Here is a 23,658-nt window from a genome sequence, read left to right on the forward strand (position 1 = left end):
TACAGTGGTGGCTTTCATCAATTCTGGAAAACCATTAGCTCTTTAAATATTACCTCTACCCTCCTCCCCTCTCCTTTCCTTCTGGAACACCAATGAATTCTGCTATGTCTTATCAATCTGTCTCCAAGTCTCCTATCCTCTTTTTCGCTGTTTACATCTCTTTGTGTCTCTGTGCTGCATTCCGGATAACTGCTGTAGATGACAGCAGCCGCCACAGAAGCATGGTGCCTATGGCAAAGAGGTGACGAGAAGAGTAGGGTGAGAAAGTCTGTCACAATGTAATCGGGGTTTTTGGAGAAGAGTAAACTGCGGCAGGAGTAATAACTGCGAAATGAATGACGTAAAATGTTAAAGAAGCTGCTCCAGTGGGTTATGGCATCTAACAGTAACCACAGTAACCCAGTAAAAAAATTATTTTTTATTTTTAAAAATAAAAAAGGAGGGAACGCTTCCTCACCCATTTTATGAGGTCAAAAGTACCTTAACAGCAAAACCACATAAAGCCATTTCAAGGAAAGGAAACTACAGACCAAAATCCCTCATGAATATACATGCAAAACTCCTGAACAAAATCCCCTTTCTATAATACAGCGTAACTAAGCAGGACTTAACCCAGCAATGTTAGTTCAACATTCAAAATTCAACCAATGTAATTCACCATTTTTATAGATTAAAAATGAAAAACCATTATTTCAATAGATGTAGAAAAGCATCTGACAAAATTCAACAAGCATTCATGATAAAAATTCTCAGCAAATTCCTTAACCTAATAAAAGGCATTTTGAAAAATCTATAGCTACCATCATACTTAATGGTGAGAAACTGAATGCTTTCCTTCCAGGATCAGAAACAAGGCAAGGATGTCCATTCTTACCACCTCTAGCCAACATCATACTGGAAATCCTAAGTACAACAACGGAAGTAAAAGAAATGAGCATTTAGACTGGAACTCTGTGTTCTTGGACCGAAAGACTTCATTTTTTTAACAAGGCAATCATTGCCAAATTTCTATCTGTCCTTTTTTATATAAATGGACAAGCCGATCCTAAAATTCATATGGAATTGCAAAATAAAACAAAACAAACAAAAAAACCAGCCAAACAATCGTGAAAAAAGAACAAAGTTGAAGGACTCACACTTGCCAATTTCAAAACCTACTATAAGTCTATAGGTTTTAAGACTGTGTAATACTGGCAAAAGTACACACATAGAGATGATAGGTTCGAATTGAGAGTTCAGAAATAAACCCATACATCTATGGTCAAAGGAATCTTGACTGGGATGCTAAGACCATTCAATGGGGAAAAAATAGGGTGGTTGGTTTTTTTTCAACAAATGGTGCTGCAACTGGTGATATCAACATGCTAGTGAATGAATTTTGACCCTAGATTCACACCAGATACAAAAATTAACTCAAAATGGATCAGAGACCTAAATATAAGAGCTAAAATTATAAAGCTCTTAGAAGAAAACACAGGGGAAAGCTTCATTAACATTGCATTTGGCAACAGTTCTTAAGGATAAATAACCAAAGAAAAAACACATAAAGTGGAGTTTATAAAAAGTGAAAATTTTTGTGTGCCAAAGCACACTTACCAAGAAAGGGAAAAGACAATACAAAGGATGGGAGAATATTTATATCAATTATATACCTAAGGGTCTAGTATCCAACATACATAAAGGTTCCTCACAACGTGGGGCACCTGGGTGGCTCAGTCAGTTAAGCGTCAGACTTCGGCTCAGGTCGTGATCCTGTGGTTCATGGGTTTGAGCCCCACACTGGGCTCTGTGCTGACGGCTCAGATCCTAGAGCCTGTTTCAGATTCTGTGTCTCTCTATCTCTCTCTGTCCCTCCCCCGTTCATGCTCTGTATCTCACTCTCTCAAAAATAAATAAATAAACATAAAAAAGGACAAGATTCCTCACAACTCAACAATAATAATCCCAATTAAAAAGCAGACAAAGAATCTGAATAGATATTTCTCCATACAAATGGCCAATAAGTAAATGAAGAGGTACTTAACATCCTTAGTCATTAGAGAAATGCTCATCAACACCACAGTGAAATACCACTTCCTACCCACTAGAATGGCTCTAACCAAAAAACCAGAAAGCAGCCAGTGATAAAAATTTGAATACCCAAACATTGGTGGGAATGTAAAATGGTATAGCCACTTTGGAAAACAATGTGGCATTTCCTCAGAAAATTAAACACAGAGCTACCATATGATCCCACAATTCCCCTCCTAGGTATAAATCCAACATAAATTAAAACACATATTCGGGGAGCCTGGGTGGCTCAGTCGCTCGAGAACCCAACTCTTGATTTCGGCTCAGGTCATTATCTCGCAGTTCGTGAGATTGAGCCCCATGTTGGACTCTGTGGTGACTTCATGGAGCCTGCTTGGGATTCTCTCTCGGTCCCTCTCTGCCCCTCCTCTACTCAAGCGCGCTCTCTCTCTCTCTCAAAATAAATAAATAAACTTAAAAAAAAACACATATTCATACAAAAAACTTATACATGAATATTCCTAATAGCCAAAAAGTAGAAGCAACATAAATATTCATCAACTGATAAATGGATAAACAAAATGTGGCATATCCACACAATGGAATACTATTTAGCCACAAAAAAGGAGTCAAATACTGATATATGCTACAATGTAAATGTACCTTTAGAATATTACGCCAAGTGGAAGAAGCCAGATACAAAAAGCAATATATTATATGATTCCACTTAGATGAAATGTCCAGAATAGGCAAATTCATAGAGACAGAAAGTATATTCGTGGTTACCAGGGGTGGGCAGAGGGAGGAATAAGGAGTGACAGCTAATGGGTATGGGGTTTCCTTTGAGGATGATGAAAGTGTTCTGGAATTCGATAGTGGTGATAGTTGCACAAGCTAGTGAACATATTAAAAACCACTACATTTTACACTTTAAAATGGTGTATATGAATTTTACTTCAATAAACACAAAATGAAATAAATGCCAATCACCCCCAAATTGATCTATATAGATCCAACACAGCCAGTGTTTTTGTAGAGTTCTTTTTTGTAGAAATTGACAAGCTGATTCTAAAATTTATGTAGAAAGACAAAGAATTAAGAATAAGAAAACAGGGGCGCCTGGGTGGCGCAGTCGGTTAAGCGTCCGACTTCAGCCAGGTCACGATCTCGCGGTCCGTGAGTTCGAGCCCCGCGTCGGGCTCTGGGCTGATGGCTCGGAGCCTGGAGCCTGTTTCCGATTCTGTGTCTCCCTCTCTCTCTGCCCCTCCCCCGTTCATGCTCTGTCTCTCTCTGTCCCAAAAATAAATTAAAAAAAAAAAAAAAAAAAAAAAAGAATAAGAAAACAATTTTTTAAAAAGAAGACAGACACTGAAGAATCCATCCTACCTGATTTCTCGGCTCCTTCTAAAGCTGCAGGAGCCAAAATCCTGCGGTACCAGCAAAAGGTAGGCATACAGAGCAATGAAACAGAATAGAGTCCACAAATAGAGCCACCCATGTGTAGCCAACTTACAAAGTAGCAAAGATAATCAAGGAGAAAATAATAGTCTTTTAACAAATAAGGCTGAAAGAAATGTACAGACACTGGGGAAAAAAGAAACTGTACCTGTATCCTGCACCATATTAAAAAAAAAAAATAGCTCAAAATGGATCTGAGGGGTAAAAAAAAAAAAAAAAATGGATCAGAGACCAAAAGGTAAAACCTAAAAACCATACAATTTTTAGGGAATTTTTGCAACTTTGGGGAAAGTACAGAATTCTTAACTAGGACACATAACACAACTCATGAAAGAAGAAAGCTGACAAATCTTACTTTATCAATTTTAAATACCTCTGCCCTTTCGAAACACACAGTTAAGAAAATAAACATTTAAGCCATACTCGGGAAGAAAATATCTGGAAAACAAGTATCTTGATAAATAACTGCTATCTAGATGCCATAACAAACCCTCACAACTCAACGGTAACAAAAATTTTAATGGCCAAAATATTTGAGGACACTTCACCAAAGAAGGCCTACAGATGGCAAATAAACATAAAATATTCAACATCATTCCTCATCAGGAAAATTCAAATAAAAACTACAAGATACCACTACACATCCATTACAGAGGATACAATGTAAAAACTGACACTAAGTGCTGACCTACAAGAACAACAGGTCCTCTTACACGACACCTAAGGGGATGCAAAGTGGGGCGGTAACTTTGGGAAACAACTTGGTAGTTTTTTACAAAAACAAACATACACTTCTCACGATTTAGAACAGCCCGCTTGTGGGTATTTGCCTATGAAAAGTGGGGACGGACATCCACATCATGACCTGGATGAGAACCCTTACAGCAAGTTTATTCATAATCTCTGAACTGTAGATCTCCAAATTTACATCAGTCGGTGAATGACCAAACACATTGTGGTACATTCACTAGATATGACTCAACAACAATATGGCTGCATCTCAAGTTAAAAAACCCAGATTCCAAAAGCCACATACTGTGATTCTATTTATAGGATGCTCTGAGGAAGGAAAATTGCAGTTACAGTAAACATATCCAGTGTTTGGGGTTTGAGGTGAAGGCAGAAGGAGAGGCTTGAGGGAATTTGGGAATGGTGAAAATATTCTCTATTATGATTACGTTCATCCTTCATATCAGCATGTGTTTGTCAAAACTCATAAGGGGCGCCTGGGTGGCTCAGTCGGTTAAGCGTCCGACTTCAGCTCAGGTCACGATCTCGCGGTCCACGAGTTCGAGCCCTGCGTCGGGCTCTGGGCTGATGGCTCAGAGCCTGGAGCTTGCTTCCGATTCTGTGTCTCCCTCTCTCTCTGCCCCTCCCCCATTCATGCTGTGTCTCTCTCTGTCTCAAAAATAAATAGAACGTTAAAAAAAAAAATAAAAAAAAAACTCATAAAACTATCTCTAAAAAGTGTGAGTCTCTAAAACTGTATCTAGAAAGAGTGAATTTCATACTATATAAATTATACCTTAAATAAATTTGATGTGGAAAAAAAAGAAAAAAAGGATCCCAAGCAGGATGAACATAAAGAAATTTAAACCTAGATATATAATGGTGAAACTGTAAAACACTGAAGACAGACATCTTAAAAGTTCCCCGAGTTTCTTTTTTATATATTTATTTATTTTTGAGAGAGAGCACAAACAGGGGATGGGTGGGGGGGGGTGGGGGACAGAGGATCTGAAACAGTCACTAAGGTGACAGCACAGAGCCCGATGTGGGGCTCGAACTCACGAGCCATGAGACCATGACCTGAGCCAAAGTCAGACACTCAACCGACTGAGCCACCCAGGCGCCCCTTAAGTTATCAGAGTTTTATGGGGTGCCTGGGTGGCTCAGTCAGTTGAGCGTCTGCCTTCAACTCAAGTCATGGTCTCGTGGTTCATGGGTTTGAGCCCTCATCGGGCTCTGTGCTGACGGCTCAGAGCCTGGAGTCTGTTCAGATTCTGTTTCTCCGTCTGTCTCTAACCCTCCCCCGCTCGCTCAGTGTGCCCACTCTCTCTCTGTCTTTCTCTGTCTCTCTCAAAAATAAACAAACATTAAAATTTTTTTTAAAGTTATCAGAGTTTTAAAAATTCCTTAAAATGATCTCACTTAGATTGAAAGATGGCTTCTCTACAACAACGGAAACCAAAAACGGCTGTATAGAGCCTTCGCCATAGTCCAAGAAAATAACTTTCCATCAAGACCTTTAAGAAATATCTTTCTTAAATACTTTTAAGAGTAAAGTAAAAGGTCATTTTAAAGTTATTTCAAAACACTTTTCATTTGCCTGGAAGTGGGAAGTATCACTGGCCACTCTGGTATGGAGTTTCCAGCCACTCTGCTAAAGTCTAAAGTAGGATGTGTTTGCCAATTTCCATCTCAGTTTTTCTGGTGTAGCAAGAAGACACAAGATGCCAAACATAAAACTCGGGAAGATTTGTAAGCTGTATCAAGAAAAAAAGGGGAAATTTTAAAACAGGCTGCTGAAAACTTGAGATAATTTCTAGGGGTCATAAATAGTGACACTGGCAGATTTTGGTAGATTAGCAAGACAAAACTACACAACCACAGAGAAAGAAATGAGTCAGCGAAAAATTAATACCCAAAACGAAACAAAGCAAAACACAAAACAAAATCCCATTGGCATTACACAACAAGTCAGTCAACACATTAGATTTCCAGAATATAACAGAAATGTTTTCTTGGTTTTTCCCCATTAATTTTTTGCTAAATATAAATACTTCAATTATTCCTATGAGATCCCTTTTTCATTGTTACAGTACTATATGCATGTTTAACAAGGGAAAAATATGTCATTCTTCCTGAACTTCTAAGCAAAGCTTTTTTCTAAAGAAGTGTACATCACACGCCAATTTTTCCCATTAAAATTAATTTTCATTTTTTGTTATGTTTATTTTTGAGAGAGAGAGAGAGAGACAAAGTGAGAGCAGGGGAGGAGCAGAGAGAGAGGGAGACGCAGAATCCAAAGCAGGCTCCAGGCTCCGAGCTGTCAGCACAGAGCCCACCACGGAGCTCGAACTCACAAACCGAGAGATCACGACCTGAGTGCAAGTTGGACACTTAACCAACTGAGCCACGCAGGTATTCCTGATTTTCATTTTTGAGAGCAGCCTTGGGTAAAACAACTTCAGAATGACTGAATACGTTTTGAACGCTCAAAATAAAACCTAGCATAAAAGGAAAATAAAGAAGTTTTCAGGTAAAATTTGTTTTCTACTAACATTCTCACCATGATGCGTTTAGAGGCAGCAGCATCTCAGGTACAAGACGAAATGAAGAACAAAGTGGTAGGATATGAATAAATCTAAAAGGGCAATGACAGTATAAAATAGTAAGTAAGGTTGCATGGCGTTTAAAATACATTTGAGTCAAGAGAGGACAATCAGAGATAAAGATTCTTATATTGTTTGAATTGTGGTGAAGATACTCATTAACTTCAGACATTGATAATTAAGTATATGTGTAAGACAATATGAAAATAAGAGAAACTAAAATTATGTAGTGAAGAACATTTAATGAAGAAAAAAATCAAACAAATGTGAAGAGAAGGGGCACCTGGGTGGCTCAGTAGGTTAAGCGTCCAGGTTTAGCTCAGGTCATCTCATGGTTCATGAGTTCGAGCCCCACGTGCTGACAGCTTGGAGCCTGGAACCTGCTTTGGATTCTGTGTCTCCCTCGCTCTCTGCCCCTCCCCCATTCGCACTCTGTGTGTGTGTGTGTGTGTGTGTGTGTGTGTGTGTGTGTGTGAGAGTGTGTGTGTGTGTGTGTGTGTGTGTCTCAAAACAAAAATAAACATTTAAAAAATGTGAAGAGAAAAAACAATAAATGTAAGAAAGTTGAGCTAAACAGAAAGCCCAAAATAAGACTGTAGGAAGAAGTTCAAATCTATAAGCAATTAATGGAAATGAAAGTAAAAAAAATGTTCCAGTCTTTAAACGACAAAGATTGTCAAAGAGGAAAAACAAAAACTTCATTAAATACCATTAGACACCATGAAAGATATATCTAAAACATAAGATACAGAGAGGCTGAAAGAAATATATACTGGGCAAATACATCAGACATAAAATTCACTTTAAGGCAAAAAAGGCATTATCAGAGCTTTTTATAGATGACACTGCATAAAGATAAAAGTGTTCAATGTGTTAGTAAGATACTATTCCAGGCTTGCATGCACCCAAAAACAAAGTCTCAACATTTTATACAAAACAGAAATATCACACTGGCAGATTTAAACACAACCATCACAGTGATTAATACATCAGTTAAAAATATCTATAACCGTAGAAAGAATTTATTTATTTATTTATTTACTTACTTACTTACTTATTTTCATTTATTTCTTTTTTAACCATAGAAAGAATTTAAACAAGATCACCAAGCTTCATCTAATGGACATACAGAAAGCTTATACCCCAAATCAGCAGAATGTGTTCTACTTTGAAACGCAGAACATTCATGATGCTGGACCACATGTGAGCCACCCTCCATATATGTCAAAGACCGCGAACATAGAGACCACCTTGCCAACGATGCAACGAACCAAGAAATTAAAAGATTTTAAAATACTGTACATATAGATATAAATGTATCTTTTTAGCATGATGTATATTGTTTTAAACTCCATGTGTTTGGGATTGAGAAACACTTCCAAGTAACTTTTAAGTCAAAAAAAGAAATCAGAGTGGAAAGATAACTTTCATAAGGATAATAAAAATCCTATATTTCTAAATTTGTGCACTGCAACAAGCTGTACTAAAAAGTAAATTCTTACTTTTACATGCTTACATATATGAAAAGAAAGCTGATTATCAGTAAGCAAACATCCAATATAAATTAAGAAAAAAAGGACAGCAAAATGAATACCAAACAAGGAAGGAAATAAGAACAGAAGTTAGTGAAATAGAAAACTAAATATCCTGGGGAAAAAAAACAACATAGTGAAATTTTATTTAAAAAATTAAATTAATAAAAAACTAGACTGTACAAGTAGTAGGATAAAACATGAGTATTTTCTTGTTCATCTGAGTACAGAAAGGCTTTCTCACTATGACTAAAAAATCTAAATGCAATAAAAGACAGACAAAAGTGACTTTAGAAAATATACAAATCTTTGGCATGGCAAAAATACCATGAGAAAATACTTATGGCAAATAATAAGTGGAAGAAAATATTTGCAACATGTATCACAGAAAAATGAAAAAATATCTCTAATGTACAAAAAACCTTTTTAGATTGAGAGGCAAAAGAAAAAATTGTAAAGAAAAACAAGCAAAAGACATGAAAATGATTTAAAAACGAAGTCTTTAAACCCATGAAAAGATGTCCCGCCTCACTCAAAGGAAGAGAAATGCCAATGACAACACACTGAACCTGTCTCCCCCCCACTCTGGCAAAAATTCAGGTGCGTAACAGTCCACCCTGTGCCACGATGCGCACAGGGCGATGTGTGTAATTGTTGAATCGCTATATGCACACCCAAAACTAATAAAACACCGTGTGTTAAAATAGAAAGAAAGAAAAGAGTCCACTCGGTGGGCGAGGCTGTGGTGAAAAGGGCGCGGGAACCCGCCGGTGGGCGGAACAGAAGATGGCAAGGAGCCCGGCAAGGGCAATGCGGGAACCAGGGCCAAACTGTAGACACGATCCCACTTCCCCAAGTTCACCCACAAGGTACGGTACGAAAACACAAGCGCACAGGGCTTTTCATCACAGCACGGTCTGCAATGCAAAATAGCGTGAACTACTTAAACATCCCAGCAGCACAGGGGATGGACTGAACAACTATGGGATACCTACACGACGGAGCAACACTAAACGGCACAGACAAACAAGAATGAGCAAGCTCCCCACGACTCAACACAGGATGACTTCCAGGAAACAGTGTTAAATGAAAAACAGATTGTGCAAAAGAGTAAATACAGATGGTTGCACAACACTGTGAATGTAATGAATGCCACTGAATTACACACTTACAAATGGGAAAGACAGCAAATCATACTTTTTAACATATTAAAAAAATTTAAGCATATGTAGCAACATATACCCCACACACAGATGCACATATGTACACATATACATATATATGTGTGTATGCGTGTCTCCAGTTTTGCCCTGGTTCCCCGCATTCCCCTTCCCGGGGCTCCTTGCCATCTTCTGTCCCGCCCACCGGCAGGTTCCCACGCCCTTTTCACCACAGCCTCGCCAAAGGACTGGATTCTTTTCTTTCTTTTTTAACATACAGTGTTTTACTAGTTTTGGGTGCGCATACAGAGACTTTGTTTTCCTAGAAGGGCACGCTGGCGAATATTTAACAAATGGCTCTTGGGGGTGGGAGGAAAGGCCTGGTCTGTCGTGTCTGCCCAGCCCGCGTGCGAATCCTCACCACGGGTGGTATCAGACGACCATCATGATGTCACCGCACGTGCAGCGCAGAAGAGTGTGCAGACCTGGCCCTCAGGAGCAGGAGAGGCCTACTTTCGAACAGCACTGTCCCTGATGAGGGGAGGGCAAAGGAAGAGAAAGGGTTGTAATATTACAAACACAAAACCAGACTTATGACATACGTGCACCCACACGTAAAGAGTATGCACACTTACACATGTGCATGCGTGTCTACGCATGTTTATATACGTGTGTATGCACATCTTTCCCATCTCTGGCTACCGAAAGGTTAGGAGCAAAGAAGCAAAGATACCCCAACAGCAACAAGCATGCCTAGCACCCAGATTTCGCTGTTCCATAACATTTCCACATTACAAGGAACTACAGCCCTTCAAAGAAGTGCTGATTGTAGGGCTGGGCAGGTTAGGTACAAGATGAGCCTGAAACATTACATAAGCAATGTTAAAATTTTTTTTTAATTTTTTTAATTTAAAAAACAGGGGAGAGGAAAGAAAAGGGAGGGAAGGAGGAAAGATGGGTGTTACGAACTGAATGTCTGTGTCCTCCCAAAATCGTATCCTTCAAGGTGGGGCCTTGGGAGGTGGTTAGGCCTCGCTCAGACAACCCCAGAGAGTTCCCCTGCCCCTCTGGCCCTGTGAAGACACAGAGGAAAGGAGACATCAGTGACCCTAAAGTCGGCCTTCACCGGAGCCCTACAGTGCTGGCACTCAAGAATGGGAGAGACAGATTTCTGCTGTGGATAAGCCACCAGTCAATGGTCTTCGTTATATCAGCCAGAGCAGACAGACTAGGGCAGGACTGAGACAGGAAGGGAAATGATAGGGGCACCCCACAGGGACCAGCAGCGGCCTGGCTGGGGATAACGCGAGTCCCCAAATCAACTGAGAACTGCGGAGAATTATAAACTAGAACAGTGCATAGATGATGATGAGGGAGCGTGGGGCGGGCTGAGGACCAAGTGCAAGCTAGGCACCGGGCCCCCACCCACCCCTGGCGGGATACGTGTGACACTCCTCAGGCTCTGGTGGGATACGTGTGACACTCCTCAGGCTCTCCCGGCTGCCCAAGGGCAAAGGAAAGGGGAAAACCAATGGTTAGCTGATAGAGATCCCAGTCATGCAGGACAGGAGTCTCCAACAGTTTACCAAGGTCTTAGCAAATTACGAGAAAAAGGCAATCTTATCAACAGCCTAATCTCCAGAAACCTGGAGCCCCAGCATCACCCCTCCACAGTGATGTGGGGAACAAAGGCAAGAAGGAAATGGCAGAAAATTAAATTTGCTTATAACCTGCAGCCCACGACAGACACTTGAGGCCCGCAGCATAAAATGTTTCCCCAGGAACTCCCTACTGTCTTCATGTTAATGCTTTGCTAGAGGGAAAAACAACCTTAGCTGACAATGGCGAGGCCTCAGGTATCTTAGGAGTGGTCTTCAGTATATCAAAGCCCCTCTGGAGGCCTCCCATTTGACTCTACCCCGCCCCCCCCCCAACTTCATAGTATATGATGAGCCACCGTTCATAACCCCAGGGCAGCTCTTCCTGCCCACGGGTCCTGTCCCGCTGCTTTAAAAATCACCTTTTTGCGCCAAAGATGTCTTCAAGAATTCTTTCCTGGCCGTCAGCTCCGGACCACCCCACCATCACCCCAAAACCTCATCAGTGAAATAAAGAACTAAAATCCATCACGCGGAACTGACAGTAAACAGGTAAGTGAACAGAAGGGAGGAAGGGACGCACCCACAGCAGCTAGCCCGGAGCTGACAGGCATGCGTGGGGAGTGCCACAGAGGACAGACGTCACTTTGCAACCACCACAGTGAAGACAGGTGTAGGCACAAGCCATCAGTGGACACCAGATCCAGGAGAAATTTTCCCGACGGACAGTGTGCTGTCTGGTCTTAAAATGCCTTCCCTCAGATTGCTTCTTCGTTGCAGGGGGGAAGGAAGGAAGGGTCCTGGGCCGGAGGGGCAAGTGTGTGACTGAGCAAACAGTCCCCAAAAGGGACTGTCCATCCAGACGCGAGGCCCTGAGAAGCACGGCCCAGCTCACAAGGGACTCTCACGGTGGGGACCCATTAGCAGACAAACCCACAAGGAAGAAACTATTTTCTGAAAGGGGCCGTGCTCTTCACCACGTCAATGCCACAAAACCGATGGGAAGGTTGCACAAATGTACCGGTTAGAGACCAGGGACTCACAGCAACAAGTGCAAGCCTGCCACAGACTGGGTCTGGCACCTGCACCGGGGAGAACACCGTGGAAGACCGGGGAAGACGTCGCTGGGGCACGGACAGGTGGAGTGTGTGAGCCGGGGGCGAAGTTCCTGGCGTTAGCACCGGGGCCTCTCCCCTCCTCTGCGCACAAGCTCTGGGGAGGACTCCAGGGCCTAGGCAGTCTTCAGTCTCCACACCTGCCTCTTTGCCAGCTCCTTCTCAACCGCAGCACACCCGATCGCCCCCGGCGGCAACAGACGGCTCTCTCCTACACCGGCTTTCAGAGTCACCGGCAGCCACCCCGCTCCCTCCCTCTCACTTGAAGCTGTCCAATACCCAGCGACTTTGCTTTTCTGCCCCACCAAATCCACGGACACGTCGCCCTAACCTTACTGTACTTTCCTCCCTCCTCCACCTGGAAAAAGGAAACCACATTTGGTGACGAAGCAGTGTTACCGTGGCTACGCCAAAACCGCTTGTGAAAATGGAAACAGTCCAATTTCCTGAAAGCGATTTGGCCATGAGTACTTGAAATCTGAAGTTTTCACAACTGAACAGCAATGAAGTGAAGGGGTTAGGAGAAGGTTCTGGAACAGGAACTCTAGACTTGACCCTGTGCTCTGGAGCTGACTAGAGATTCCTGGCTCATAAAATAGGATAATCGAAGACCTTGGAGCTTTACGGGGACTGAATGAGGACCTTCCGACTTCCCCCTGGAGCAAAGCAATTATTATGGAAGCCATCTTTTCGTGCACTCCCGTATTCCTGGAAAGACAGCAGCGTGCCTCGCCCTCCGGAAGAAACTTAACCAGCCTTAGCCTCCCATCCCTGCCGCCTCTCTGCCCCTGCTCCTGCTCCGAGACCAGGCAGGAACAGGTGAGGAAATGCAGTCTCACGGATGGAGAAGCAGTGCAGACAGGGACGGTGACCTAGCCAAGGTCACAGGGCGATTTGGGAGAGGAACTGGAAACAGAATGCAGCCTCTGGATCCCCGGCCTGACTCCACCGGCCCAGAGGCCTCCTGCCAGAAAGTTCTCCCGTGACTTCCGCCCCTGCTCTGCCAAACTGACACAGGGGTGAGCTGGGAGCTGTGCCCCGGTGGCAGCTGTTCTCCAGCTGCCGCCAGCCCCACGAGATCTGGCCCGAGGCCCAGGCTCTGCAAAGACGGGGCGGGGGGATGCAGTGCTGGTGAGACGCAGGCTCCTACCGGCTTGCTGTGAAGCACAGCCGGGAGACAAGCGTGTAAGAAAAAACCCATTTCCTCAGTCAGGGGGAGAACAAAACCGTAGGGTCACCTTCTTCTGCCCTGCGAGAGCGAAGTAGCCGGAGCACTCAGAAAAGGCAGCGGCCCACACGGAAAGCCCCTTTCCAGCTGTCACTGGAGTGTACCGCTGGGCACCCTTCACATCCAAAGACACGGCGGCCTCCGCGATACAAGCAGCAAGGGCGCACTAAATCGAATGGTGTAACCTGCAAAGCCGCCGGCGTTTCGGAAAGAAAACACAGAGGCGTGAAATAAGCAGAGTGAATCTGTTTAACCCGAGAAGTAGAAGCATCCTTGGCCCCTGGGACCAGGCGCGACATTCCCCCAGGGAGAAAACCTCAGGCCGCCCTCAGCCCGAGCTGAAGGCGCAGCGCAGCTCACCACACCTGGGCGCACCTGGCCCATCGTGCCTACAGAAAGACAGTAAAGGCCCCATGTCTGTACTGAACGCGAGGAATGTTTATTCAGGAAGCATCCAGAAAGGCTGACTCCCGCTTGTCTAAACGTATACCTAGAGGTGGCTGGTCCGCCACCCCCACACGCCATCCCTGGTCACCGTGGACCAGTGATAACAGCGCTCCAGATCCATCACCGTCTCTGCATGCGGGGCCGCCAGACAGCCTGGCAACGTGGCAAAGAGGGAGGAATGAATGAGTCATCTTGTGAAACGCAATCGGCCCCTTCCTGCCAGGCTGCAACGCGTCCGAGCCTCCAGGAGGACAGCACTCTCCTACATCCACACGAGAGGAAAAAGACACAGAACAAAAACCACTCGACCAAATCAGAAAGGAAAGCCAGACGGAGGCAGAAGCCAGAAACAGGTGCCTCGAGGTCTTTGTGGGCCCGGTGGGGCAGCTCACGCATCATTGTGGCGCAGATTCTCATGAGAGCCCTTCAGTGAGGCGTCCCGTGCCCTTATGTGAAGGGCAGAAAGGGAAGGCCGGCGGGAGGCCTCCGCAGCTACCAGCCCATCACTCACCCTCGCCCACCTCTCCCTGGGAGGACGCGAGGTAGCCTTCCCCACGCGGCCACCGCCTCCACGGTGTCCCTCTCCTCTGCTCGTGAGGCCCACATTTCCATAACGAGACGGCGCCCCTCCCTGCCCCCCACCCCCGCACACACTGGGACCTTAGTGTGGGAGACGGGCCTGTGGCAGCTCCCTCTCTGGGAGTGTGGGAAGCACCCCCAAATCTAGCTCCCTCCTAGACTTAACGGCGCACAGCTACACAGGCACCTTTGAAGCAAGTACCCCCTTCTGCTAGGACCACCCCCCCATCAATGATACAGGTGACCCCAGGATCTCAGTCCTCATCTGTGCCGGTGGCTGACAGCTGACTGCTCCCCCAAATCCCGTCTCTCTCCTGCGTGACCACAACTGTGACCGAGCACAGGGCTGCCTGAGGGGACACCCCTGGCCCAGCCTCCCCTGCGGCAGGCGCCAGGCCACCACACCCCACCGCGGGTAGGCCGGCTCCTGCTTAGCACCACTGGGTACGAGGTCCCACTCCCGGACACAAGCCAGCCTGACCTGGCCTTCCAACCCAGCAAGTTCAGTTGCTGGGCTTCATCGTGCCCTTGCCCCTCCCTGAGGACACACCGGACGCACGTGCATCCGTTTCAGCCGGAGGTCCTCCCAACAGAAGGAGATACACCACTCACGGAATGGCAGGCCACCTGGAGCCCCCGCCGGGACATCCTCTGGGGCAGGGGGCTTCCGGGGGCCCAGACTACCCCCCAGCCTGGCTACACAGAGAGACAACCCTGACCTCCGTGGGTCATCCAGCCCCGCGGGCACAACTGTCACCCAGGGCCCAGCCCCACGACCTCCCCTCAGCTCCGAGCAAGGATCCCAAAAGCCCCTGGGGCATTTCTCCCTCAGGTCCCGCACAGAAGTTATTCTGCCCCCACGCCGTAGGCCCTCTTCTCACCCTACACCCGGTTTCCATCTCGCCGGCCGCTCGGCGTCGCTCTTCCTCCCGCTCTGTGTGAGAGAACCCACCCCCGTGAGTTGCTGGCCCCATGACCACTAGCCCCGGCCGAGCTCTGGTCACCGCTCCTACACGGCAACCACGGCCCCGCAGACTCTCGTCCCGCATGCCCGGCCTCAAGGATCCAGAGAGGCCGCACTCTCTGAATGTAAAGCGTTCAAAGTAGAAAGTTAACAACAGAACATACGGTGGGAGATATCAATCACCTACAAAATGTCAGAACGAAGCCTGGAAATGACAGGCATCTGAATGATTACAGGTCATATCAAAACCAGTGGGGCGCAGTTCAAAGTATCTTGAAAGAACTCTGAAAGCCAAAGTGCATTCATTAGAAAACAAGTTAAATATACAAAAGATGCATTTGAGAAACTAGAAAGGTAACAGTGTAAACCTAAAGAAAAAGAAAACATGCATTAAAATGAGAAATTAGGTTGTGAACCAAATTATGAATGATCGGTATACCGAGAGGGTATTACAACTGGAAGAGTATTAAAAAGTATCAGTAAGATCTACCAGGATTTATTCCAACAGCCAACGCTTGGAATTTCATCTGTGGAATTCTCTACATTAAGAGATGGAAGGAGAAAAATCACAAGACTATCTTAACAGCAGCAACGAACACATGGAGTAAAATGCAACTTTCACTTTTGATCCTGAAAAACAACTTGCAGAAGAGCACCAGAAGCAAGCTTCTGTAACACGAGAGAGAGAGAGCACTGACCAGACAGCCACAGCGAGCACGCCTCGCAGGGAAAGCCTTCGGGCCAAGTCAGGAAGAAGTCCAAACCCAGCTGAGAAACCTATTGCAGCTAAAGCACTTTGACACATGGCCACGTCCAAATACACCGGAATCGAGGGCTTCCCCATACACTATTCAATATCAGAGAGGTGAAATGAGAAAAATCCCAATTACAATAACCAGATAACAGAAATAAGTTGGAAAAGATTTCAAAAGAGAAAATCTACAGCAAGAAAGCTACATACAGTAACTGAAGACTTGGAACACATGGAAAAACAGAATGCCTTCCTAGATTAGGAAGTGAATACTGTAAATAGCAACTGTTTTCAATTCAAATTAGAGCTTTGATCTACTTGAAAAGAAATCCCAATATGATTTTTTAAGCATTTATTTAGAGAGAGAGAGAGCGTGCGCGCAAGCCGGGGAGGGGCAGAGGGTGAGAGAGAGGATCCTAAGCAGGCTCCGCGCTGTCAGCACAGAGCCGGACGTGGGGTTAGAACTCACAGGCCATGAGATCATGACCTGAGCTGAAATCAAGAGTTGGACGCTTAACTGACTGAGCCACCCAGGCGCCTCCTAATATGATTAATTTCTTAACTTGAAAGTCATTCTAAAGTTCATCTAGCAAGTGAGTAGCCAAGAATAGCTAAAATATTTTTTTAATAATGGGGTTATTGGATAAATATACCATAAAACTAGAATAATTAAAACAGTTGTACCAGCGTGAGAACTAACAGATCAATTAGATAATGCAAAAAGACACGAATATATACAATATCTGCATGTGAGATATACTTCTAGGACAAAAGTAGCAGCACAAATCATTGGGAAAATGAAGTATTTCTCAACAGTGTTTTCAAACTTGTAAGAGAAAATAACTTACACTTTCACCTAATAACATACGTCAAATTAAATCCCAAGTGGATTACACAAGTCAACGCAAAAAGTAAAAACAGAAAACAAAATGTAAGGACACACTGAAGGCCAGGAAGGGGTTTTCTAAATGTCAAACTGCCCCAAACACCAGTGCCCAAGTAAAAGGCGAATGACCCACCCGGGGAGACACCCGCTGGCGCCTTCACTAAGGCAGGACGTTTACGGAGAAGGAAGACTAAACCAGCCAGTGGCGAAGCGGAGTCCGATCGCACCACGCCCTTCCAGTGTTCTTGGGGACACGGTGTGCTGGTGGGGCCCAGCCAGCAGGACACAAGTGGCAATGACACATTATGCCTCTTTTGAAGTGCATCTCTCCCGTGACCTAGGAATCCTACGTGGACGGATAATGCAATCTTGCCTCAGGAAGAGGGAAAGCTGATTCACGCACAAGGGTGCTCACCCCACTGCTACCAACAGCATGACAGATGTGAAGAACACCCAACCGTATTAAACAAAAAGGGGATGACTGACACCTACACTTGACCCTTTCCTTGAAGACCGTTTTCCTTGAAGAACAGGCTTGAACCTCACGGGTCCACCTGTGCATGAATTTTTTTGATAAATACCGTATAGTACTCTAAATGTATTTTCTCTTACGATTTTCTTAGTAACATTTTCTTTTCTCTAGCTTACTTTATTGTAAGAATACAGTACATAACATATATAACATACAAATATGTGTTAATCGACTGTTGATGTTATGAGTAAGGCTTCCGGTCACCAGTAAGCAGTTAAGTTCGGGAGGAGTCAAAGTTATGTGTGGATTTTCGACTGCGTGGGAGGTCAGCAACCTTAACCCCTGTGAGTTCAAGGGTTACCTGTACATCCACAGAGTGGGAACTATGTAAACTTTTACAACTAGTGTTCTTAAGGGGTACCTGGATGGCTCAGTCGGTTGAACATCTGACTTCCGCCCGGGTCATGATCTCACGGTTCATGAGTTCAAGCCCTGCATTGGCTTGACAGCTCAGAGCCCGGAGCCTGGGTGCTGACAGCTCAGAGCCCGGAGCCTGCTTTGGACTGTTTCCCTCGCTCTCTGCCCTGCCCTCACTTGTGCTCTGTCTCTGTCTCTCTCAAAAATAAAAACAAACATTAAAAATTTTTTTTTAAATGTTCTTAAACTTGGTTACACGGAACAACGTGCAGGATGGCATTCAGTTTAAAAGCGGGGCCCGGGGAAAAAAAATAATAAAGATAAAAAATAAAAGCAGGGCCCAGAAGTGTGTGTGTATCTTAATCCCCGAGGCAAAGTTCAGCATGAAAGGGACCAAATGTCTGCAGCAGTGTCTCGTCCCCAGGAGCCCCTGGGCACCGACCATCAGCAGGGCCCTCTCGGAGCACGGGGACAGGGAGGTGACAGAGGGGCTCGCACACAGAGGAGACGACACTCGACTAGCATGCGGGACCAGGACAGTGGGGGCCGGGGGAGCCTGAGAAAGGACACACCACCGGGAGGGGCCACTCTACAGGTCTAGAGCTGCGGAGCTCCAGCTCCCAAGGAGAAACATTTTTACCGGATTCGGGGAGGCAGAGGCCACGAACGCTGGCCAGGTGGTGAGGATGAAGCCCCACTGGGGAGGACCAGATGGCCACGCAGTGGAGCTGGGCCCTGGCAGGAGCAGAGACGGGAGGGGGGCAGCCTTCGTAACGCTTTTATAACGGTATTTGCTATGTAACCGTTTCATTTTTACTTTGCGCCACATTATAAATGTACAGAGTTTTAAAAACCACAGAATCCACAAAGCTGACGGCGAGCAAGCTGACGGCGAGCACAGGGCCCTTCCCGTCCCTGTGCCCCGGGCCCTGGGGGCAATCTTTCTGGGTTCTTACCCTCTCTGGTATTTATCTCCACCATCGGATCATTACTCCTCCGTGCCCTCTACTAACTTCCTACTGGGAAACTCGACAATCCCCCTCCCTGGCCCTCTGCCCCCTCCACCCCAGGAGGCTCCAGAGCCTCCTGTACCCCTCAGACCTCTGCATGAGGCGTGTGCTTCCTGGAGCGACTGAGGGCCTCGTTCGCTGGCTTAGTTTTCCGTGTCTGCATTGCTGGTCTGCCTCCACCCGCTCAGCCGGGGATGAGCCCCTCCTGATCACTCCAGCACAGCCGGAGACCACCTCCAAGCAAGCCACTCGCTTCTTGCTCCACCGTCGGAGCGGCTGCTCCACTCGCCAGCATCCCAAAGCCATCCCAGGTTCTCGGTGTTCCAGGGGCCGGCAAGGTGGAGGCTGGGCTCACGGTGCTCCCTGACCCACTGGAGCGCAGCCCCACGTCCCTGCGGACCAGCCCCCTCCATCGCCCTCAGGCTCCCAGTTCGCCCTCCAGGGGACGACGAGTCAGGGTGGGGGAGGAGGGCTGAGAACCGGCCTGGCTTGGCTTGCTTCCTAAACCGGCTTTCCACCAATTTCCTATTTCAGCCCCATCTTTACTGCCCTCCTCATTTTCAGAGGTACATGGCAATGTCATTGTTGAGACTCGGGGGGGGCTGTCTGCCATGCAATCCATCTCCCCGCCGGGCCCCCCAGCACAAGTGTGATCACCCCCGAGCTTTCTGTTTTCAGATCTGCTATGTCCCTCTGTTTGTCCATCTGCTGTCTAAGTTGCCCAATTCTGTCATCTCCTCTCAATCTCTTGGTGGCCTCTTCCTTTTAAAAATATCTTACCTGTCACTTTAGTGGTTCTTAAGAAGCAGCAGAGGTCACTGTGAATTCAATCTGCCGTTTTGGCTGAAAATCAAGGGAGGAGGTTTTTTTTTTATTTTAAGATGAGAGTTACCGAGTCATGTTGATGCTACTGGACGTGGCTGCCAGGGACAAGGACCTGAGACCCAGGAGACAGGCGGCCTAACTGAGGCAGGAGCAGAGCCCTGAGCAGCCAGAGGGCAGGGAGACCAGGCGGAGGGCAGGACGGCGGGACTGCAGCTTCAGGAGGGAAAGCAAAGGCACCTGTTTTCTCGAACTGTGAGGCCCGGCCATCAGCCGAGACTGAAATCTGATGAAATGAGGAAGCTGAGAAGAAAGGCCAGATGCACAAGAGCTGCCTCCGACACAAGAGACACGAGGGCGTGGAGGCCACCCGAGTCCCTCGGCCAGCGCACAGAGCTACGTCCCCTCCCCGCAGCACACCCGAGACAGGAAGGAAGCAGTGGTGTCTGTGGGGTGACGACAAGGGTCACCAAGAAGGACGTGGCGGGGCAGGAGGCCCCTGACGGAGGCGTCCTGGTCGGGGGCTCATCTGCAGTCCTCCCGTCTGTACTCACTGCAGGTAAGCCTTCCAGTTCTTTCTCACATTTGCCAAATCCTCTCATTCTATAGCGAGAATTGTTATCTTAAGGCAGGACAGAAGAAAAACCTATATAAATCAAATAACCAAGTCGGTATAACAGAAAATAAAAGACCTCAAAGTAAATAAAAATTTCAACTGTTTTGTTCTCATTGCTTCTTAATTTCCTTAAGTGCCCAGTTCTGAGTTGGCAGGGAGTGGGCTCTGTCACTCAGTGGCTGTGGGAACTCTGTCCCCTCTGCAAAACAAAGTGGGATTTCAGGGATCCCGGCCGCGGCAAAGCCCAGGCATCACACAGAAGCGGTTTCGCTGTGAAGACTGCCCTTCCCCTCACTCTAAGGAAGTGTGGAAAGTTCTCAGAGACGTGCAAATGGAAAACCAAGTCCTTCCAAAGCTGCCACCTCCCCTGGGAAGCGTCCACTGCAGAGGAGCTCTGTTCTGGCTCGTCACACCACCCGGGAACCCCGCGGGAAGGCGCCGCAGGACCTGGCCAGGATCGCCCCTGGAGTCAGAGCCGTTTCTGCTCCAACCAGCTCAGTGCGCCCAACGGCTCCCTCCGCACCTGCGGAAGAGGCCACGGGTGCCCTGTGGAAAGCTCACTGCCTTCACTTAAGCAGGCCTCTGGGAACCCCTGGAATCCCAGTCCTGACGGCCCCGCTGCCCCGCTTGTCTGGGCCTCTCAGCCCAGCTGCCCGGGCCTTCTCCAGCGGGGAGCCCGAGAGCTGTGCACACGAGACGGGGTGGGTAACTCTGGGCCAGCCCGCCCCACCCCGGCCCGCTGGTTTATTTCCAGAACTGCAGGCCAGGTTCCCCATTTGCCAGGAGGACAAATTTGGACACCAAATCTAGGCAAAACAGTCCCGGCGCATACAAGGCGTTGTTTATATGCCTGAATTCCAGCGGCCCTTCCCTTGGGGATGTCTGTGAAAATTAGATCCAGATTTGCACAATTATAAAGATGGTCCCAAGCCAGTAGGGATTTGGACGCCCTCTAAAAAGAAACTGGTAAAATGGCGTTAATTCGCCAATCCAACACCCAAAGAAAAAAAGACTACCTGACTCCCGGCCCCTACACCCTGCAGAGTGACAACTGGCCTCCAGGTGACCCACCAGGCCCCTGAGGTGCACCCTGTTGCTCTCTGACCTCGTCTCCTGCCCCCTCGCTCACTCTGTTCCAGCCTCGCCGGCCTCCCCGACGCTCCACGAGCGCCCCGAGCGCGTCCCTCGCCTTGGCCCGGAGCCCTCCGTGCTCCGGCACCCGCGGTGCTGACTCCTGCCCCTCCTTCGAGGCTCTGCCCAGATGCCCCTTGCCAGGTGGGCCTATCCAAACGCTCCCGCCCCTCCTCACGTCCTCCACGGCAGATGTCACCACCTGACACACTGTGGCGTGTTTACTTCCTATGTTTCTTTTTGTAAGCCCCACGTAGATATGAGCTAAAGGAAGCTGGGATTTCAGAAGAGCGCCTGGCACATTTTGCAAATATTTGCTGAATGAATGAAAGAGCAAACAAGGTCTTTGTTCAAGCAATTTGTTAATTAAGGACTTTCCTCTTCTAACATCAGTTAGGACTCTGGTTACCCTCTAGCCCTAGATACCTATGCACGTGTGCTTCCTGACTCCTCCCCACCACCGCCGTCATCACCACCACCACCTCCACTGGCTCTATCACCACCACCACCGTCTCTCCTGGGGGGGGCTGTTGATGAATCACGGTCCCTGCTGCAGGCCACGGGCTCTGTAAGCTCGGTGGGCTATGCCTGTCTGGCTCTCTGACCGGCTGAGCGCAGGACTCCAGGGTGGCTACTTGGGTCTGCCATCAAGACCACCAGAAAGGGCAGACATTGAACTCAGAGCCCGCATCACATCAGCAAGTCACCTCCTGCTCATCCTACCATCGTGCAGGGACTCAGGCTCATGAGGTCAGCGGCCTAGGGTCAAATCTCGGTCTCACCACCGACAACACAGTGGCGTCACATCGCTGGGTCCTGGAAAGTGAGCAGAGGGCACTACTCCACAGGGCACTGTGAGGATGGAGTGAGGAATTAGACGGGAAGAATCCAAATCAGCAAAGTGGCACAAACCAAGCACTTCATAAATATTAGCTACTGTCATGACATTAGGATTCCACACGAGACTGCTAAAAACCAAATTCCCTGCTGAAAACTAATAGAGAACAACATTTATAAGCTTTAGAAAAAGACATCTTAAGGATTTGAAAGGAATCATTTCACGGTAAGTTTTGCAAAACTGGAGTCGAGGCCACAAAGAGATGCCCGCACAGCCTGGACACACCACCGCGGCCACCGCACACACTTGTCCCTGCCCGGCTGGGCGGCACTGGTGGAGCGTGGGACCAAGGCATGTGTCCCGCACCGCACACTCACCACCGGCCCTCAGGCCCCCTGCTGGACAGTTTGGTCAGGTTAAGTTGGTGAAAGGGGTTTAACAGAAAAGGAGAAAACGGCTTCTTTTAAAATCTTGGTTCTACAAAAGCCAGAAAGAAATCATGCAAATCGCTGACGCTGTTGGTGTACTTTGACCCGTCACAGGTCCCCTGTGCGACAGGAAACCTGGCCACAAGGAAGGACAGCAAGACACATGGCTTCATAGGCAGGCGAGACTTTAAAAATCAACTGACGTAGCAAGAATCACTGAGTTTAAAGACATGACCTGGTAAAGGCATTGTAAGAAGCACTACTTACATGGAACCATGTGAGGATCTCTCTGTGTAGACAGCCCTGTAAGCGGGTTAAAAAAATTATTATAATTGGAAATCAGAGACAGAAAATAACCCAAAGAATAATCTATCACCTTAGATGCCAAATTTTACCAAACCAAAGGAACTTATTAAAAGAATGTACTCATAAATCAGTTATTTAGGAAGTCAAAGGCAGTTTCCCAGAGAAAAAAATTCCAGAAAAGAGGTTAGATTCTAAACTGAGTTTGGAACTTAAGATACCGATAAATGCTCAGAGCCCTAGACCCCAATCCCTGACCCATGGTCGTAAAGCTGATAGAAAGTGTAGATTCTCAATCCCTTGGACCCATGAGGGGTAAGGAGAGGACCGTGGTGGGGTGTAGGCGGGAACCCCAGGCGGGACCACATGTAGTCTCAGCTCCAAGTCCGAAGAGCACTTCACCAGGACGACAGGACAAGGCGCCCTGCCTGTGCGAAGACGTAGTGTGGAGGTAAGTGGCTCCGCCAGAGGCTCTTACGGGCAGCCCGAGGCCCACGCAGGGATGACTAAAGACCGGAGAACATTACAGACCCCAGACAGACAGAGGGCGTCCACTTC

General features: G+C 47.0%; 1 protein-coding gene across 21 annotated transcripts in view; it reads right to left on the reverse strand.

Moving 5' to 3' along the window:
• The window catches only part of PCBP3 (poly(rC) binding protein 3), a 273,712-nt gene that overhangs the window by 166,259 nt on the left and 83,795 nt on the right, over window positions 1-23,658 (reverse strand). For 3 of the 21 annotated variants that reach the window (XM_060640651.3, XM_060640639.3, XM_060640642.3), the window contains one exon: window positions 23,065-23,100. The exons of the other annotated variants lie outside the window; for them this stretch is intronic. The gene's annotated coding sequence lies outside the window, so the exon portion shown is untranslated. The remainder of the gene's footprint in view (window positions 1-23,064; window positions 23,101-23,658) is intronic. 21 annotated transcript variants of the gene reach the window in all.

Source organism: Panthera onca, chromosome C2 (genome assembly GCF_046562875.1).
Source record: "Panthera onca isolate mPanOnc1 chromosome C2, mPanOnc1 haplotype 2, whole genome shotgun sequence".
Lineage (NCBI taxonomy): Eukaryota > Metazoa > Chordata > Mammalia > Carnivora > Felidae > Panthera > Panthera onca.